Consider the following 4,728-nt stretch of genomic DNA (forward strand, 5'->3'; position numbering starts at 1 on the left):
GTTGTGTCGACCTATTTTAGAAAGATTGCATTCCCCTTTCAAGGGGTGATTACGATCGTCGACCAACAAAACTTCCTCCCCAATGGTTCACAAGTTACAGGAAGCATTCCCATGATCCATGGAAGCCCCCATTCGCTTCAGAATATCAGAGTAGGCCTACTAAAAGATCCTATACTAATGGGAACTTTCGCTCTTCCACCTCCATTCGACTTGCCGGAAGTAGCGTTGATAGGTAACTGCAATATGATATCTTCCACGAAGATCTCAGAAGACGATATCGACATGGATCATGCAATGGTTTTTTCCCCAAGCCCAATAGAAATATTGTAGCAATCAATGTTTCGGGCATGGGAGGTGAACCCAAATCAACACTCATCAAGCGTTTGGGTAGATAGGTCTAGAGAATATGGTACCCCCTTAGATCCTTGGTCGAGAGTGCATGGAACCGACGAAGGAATTCTACAATCAATGTTGATTGAGGGGGCACCATGGAATGATTGCCACCATCGTTCCCTTCTTCCAGATTATGAAGAAGATACTCAAGATGACCTTTATCACCCTTCAGTCTTTGAATTCCTATCAAATACTGTAAATACGGTGGATTCCGAGCGAAACTTATCCAATATTGAAGAGACTATAGCCATAAATATCTCGACTAAAACAAATGTTGTAGAGAATATTTATGTCGGCAAAGGTTGTTCTCCTTCAGAACTGGAAATATATAACGCTCTTTTTCGCGAGTTCAGAGATGTCTTTGCTTGGTCATATGATGAAATGCCAGGCATCGACTCGAGTATCGTTGAACACGAAATTAAGATGTATCCAGATGTCAAACCGGTAAGACAACGGCTCAGGCAGGTGCACCCTAAGAAAGCCGCTGCCATTAAGGCAGAAGTTGTAAAACTTCTCCATGCTGGTTTCATCTACCCGGTTCCTCCAACCGATTGGGTATCGAATATTGTCCCTGTTATGAAGAAACAAAGGACAATTAGAGTGTGTGTCGATTATAGGGATGTAAACCAAGCTTGTTCGAAAGACAACTACCCTACACCCTTCATCGACCAGATAATTGATGAATGCACCGGATGTGAAATCTTTTCATTCATGGATGGATTTTCCGGGTATAATCAAATAAATATCCGTCCACAGGACCAGTCAAAGACTGCATTCATTTGTCCGTGGGGCACATTCGCATATCGAAAATTACCCTTTGGTTTAAAGAACGCAGGTGCGACTTTTCAGAGGGCAATGAATTATGCCTTCCATGACATCAAGAACATCGTTCAACCATACCTCGATGACCTTCCGGCTCATTCGCTAAAGCGGACTGATCATCCGCAGCATTTAAGAGCGATATTTCTACGTTGCCGACACTACAAGATACGACTCAATCCACACAAATGTGTATTTTGCGTCAGTTCTGGTCGTTTACTTGGCTTTGTAGTCTCAAAGGATGAGGTTCGTCTCGACCCTTGCAAGGTCCAGGCAATCATCAATTTGCCTCCACCTTCAAATTTGCTTCAGATTCAGAAACTCCAAGGGAAAGCAAACTTTCTGAGGAGGTTCATTCCGAATTACGTAGAACTTGCTAAAGGTTATACACGTCTTTTGAAAAAGGAAGTACCCTTCATTTGGGATCAGGTTGCGAAAGCTTCCTTTGATGCTTTAAAGGATTCCTTAATAAAAGCATCATTAATGTACGCCCCCGATTATCAAAGAGACTTTAACCTGTATCTGGCTGCAGCAGATACAACCATCGCAATGGTTTTAGTTCAAGAATTCGACGGAATTGAACACCCTATATATTATTTAAGTAGAAAATTAAATGATACAGAAAGCAAATATTCTTATGTTGAAAAACTAGCGCTTGCAGCTGTTCAAGCGATACAAAGGTTTCGACACTATGTCCTCTTTCGGAAAACTACCATTTTGTCTTATTGCAACCCCATGACTTATATATTGTCGCGATAGTTACTCGGGGGCAAATATTCAAAATGGATAGCGATCCTTCAAGAGTTTGATCTGGAATTTGTAAAATCCAAATCAAAGAAAGCTCTAGTTTTCGCAGAATTATTGTGCGATCTCCCATCGTCGTCCAACGATGAAACATCCGAAGAATCAATCGTGGACGAGAATTTTTTTCTGATATCTACAAGCAATGACTGGTATGAAGATATAATAATTTATCTCCAAACCCAAAGATTTAGGCCTAACACCTCTCACTCTGAACAGAAACGTATACGATACCAAGCAAAAGACTACATGATCGTCGGTGATACGCTTTACCGTCGTGGTATCGATACAGTTCTAAGGAGGTGCCTCACCCATGAGGAGGCTGAAAAAGCCCTGAATGAGTGTCATTCAGGCGCGTGTGGGGGGCATCAATCTGGATATGCTACAACACAAAAAATCTTACGAGCAGGATACTACTGGCCAACCATGTTCAAAGATTGCATAACCGCAGTCAGAAGTTGCCATGCTTGTCAAACTTTTGATAGCAAAACCAGAAGACCACCCGCACCTTTACAGCCAATAGTTGTTGTTGGGCCTTTCGCCAAATGGGGCATCGATTTCATGACATGTAACCCCACCTCGACCGGGGGGCATGGGTATATTATAGTCGTCGTTGACTATTTTACCAAATGGGCTGAGGCGATGCCTACATTAGATAACACTGGTGAAACAACTGCCCTTTTCTTTTTCAATCATGTAGTCACCAGGTTCGGCGTACCACAGGCCATAGTTACAGATCATGGATCGCATTTTTGCAATCACATGATGGTTGAATTAGCTGCCAAGCTAGGGCTATCTCATGACAGCTCTACCCCGTATTATCCGCAAGCCAATGGACAAGTTGAAGCAATCAACAAGGTCCTGAAGCGTATGTTGCAAAGGATGATCGGGGTTCACAAAAGAAGATGGCACCTAATCCTGTACTCAGCCTTGTGGGCTTACCGAACATCGGTAACGAATGCAACCGGGTTCACACCTTTCCAACTAGTGTATGGCCTAGAAGCAGTCTTACCAGTCCAGTGTGAAATCTCGTCTCTTAAACTCGCAATTGATCTCCTCCCCAGAACTTCAGAAGAAGAGGCCCGTTTCTTGGAATTAATCCAATTGGATGAAACCCGTCGTGATGCCGCTTTGGCTAACGAAGCCCATAAGAAATGAGTCAAGGCGCAGTTCGACAAAAATTTCAAACCCCGTGTCTTCTCAGAAGGTGACTTGGTCTTGCTTTACTACCAAGAATCCGATAAATTGGGAGCAGGTAAATTCAATGCTTTATGGATGGGCCCCTACATTGTTAAGTGAGTGTTAGCAAAAGGAGCCTATGAGTTAATGGATTATGACGGAATTCCACTGGCGCAGCCCCGTAACGGGTTGTACCTCAAGCGTTACTATGCTTAAATAGTAACCAGTATGCTTTTGTTGTATTTTGTTTTCGCTAAAGTGTTTGTTTTGGTCGAGTAATCCACCTTTTTACATTTATTGCAGATGTCAAACCTTTTGGAGACATGTGTTGGATATGCCGACGGAGCGAGTCGTAGTTCGCGGAACCTGTCCTCCGCAGCCTAGGCCATTTTTGATCCAAGCGGCGAGTTAGTAAGTTTCAGAGGTGTATGTATTGGGCAATCAACGAATAACATCGTTGAGTATAGCGCGTTGATAGAACTGCTCTCTGACGCCATCACCCATGGTATACGCCGACTAATCGTCATGTTAGACTCACAACTCGTAATACTACAACTCAATGGTATATACTCCATCCGAAATCCAGCCATTTATCGCATGTTTCTAAGGGTTAAGATTTTGGAAAGACAATTTGATTTAATTCAATACCAGCATATTTCCAGAAACTTAAACACATTAACCGACTCATTAGCAAACTATGTGTTAGATAGACATTTGTGAAATTTATAAAAAGAAACACATCATCGACATTGTACATATGGATCATATAACTCAACCAGAATAAAACCCTGAAAATCAAAATATATATATATAAGCTGTTTATGGTTTACATATAATGTTCTGTAACCAAGACAAAATCGGTCGCATGACCCAAAAACTCAAAAATGCTAGGGGGCACCCTACTCTAGTGATGCTCATGATAGCATGTCACAGCCTGTGCAATCATGCGTAAGAGACGAGTCCATCGTCTAGGCACACCAGTAGTATGTCGCTGCAACTGTAGAGGTAACTCGTCGATCCTCACGTCTGGAATTCCGAGAGTAAGGCTCTAAACTGCTCTTGCACAGCTGTGAGGGTCTTAGCCACATCAAGGTCACGAAGAATAACCCTCCTGGCAGCCTCTCCTGCTGGGGCAATGGCTGCCGCTCTCGGGCGAACTGCTGAACGAATAGGACCAACATCTGCATGCACACATGAGTTTGATTAAAGTCTTGATAGAATAAAGCACAAGGACATTATAAATAAAAATAGTAAACAGTGATATGGTCGAAGATTTTACCAATAGCGCCCCACTGCTAGCCATCCGACAGTACCAAATCTGGATCCCCCCGGAAGTCCATGCCAACATATGGATACTCGGAATAGACCATCTCCTGACACTCGAACCACCTGAAGAAGGTATCAGAGAAAGAAATCTGAGATTGACCGGCATGCCTAGACATGTGATCAACCCATCTCTGCATGCATGGTTCAGTAGGAGAAGGCAAGTCGAGTGCAATGTACTGTGGCTGCATCAGTGGTATCTTCTCCGAAGCG

Source organism: Pinus tabuliformis, chromosome 3_1 (assembly GCF_031772625.1).
Source record: "Pinus tabuliformis cultivar Carrire ecotype Pingquan chromosome 3_1, CPIR1, whole genome shotgun sequence".
NCBI classification, from domain to species: domain Eukaryota; kingdom Viridiplantae; phylum Streptophyta; class Pinopsida; order Pinales; family Pinaceae; genus Pinus; species Pinus tabuliformis.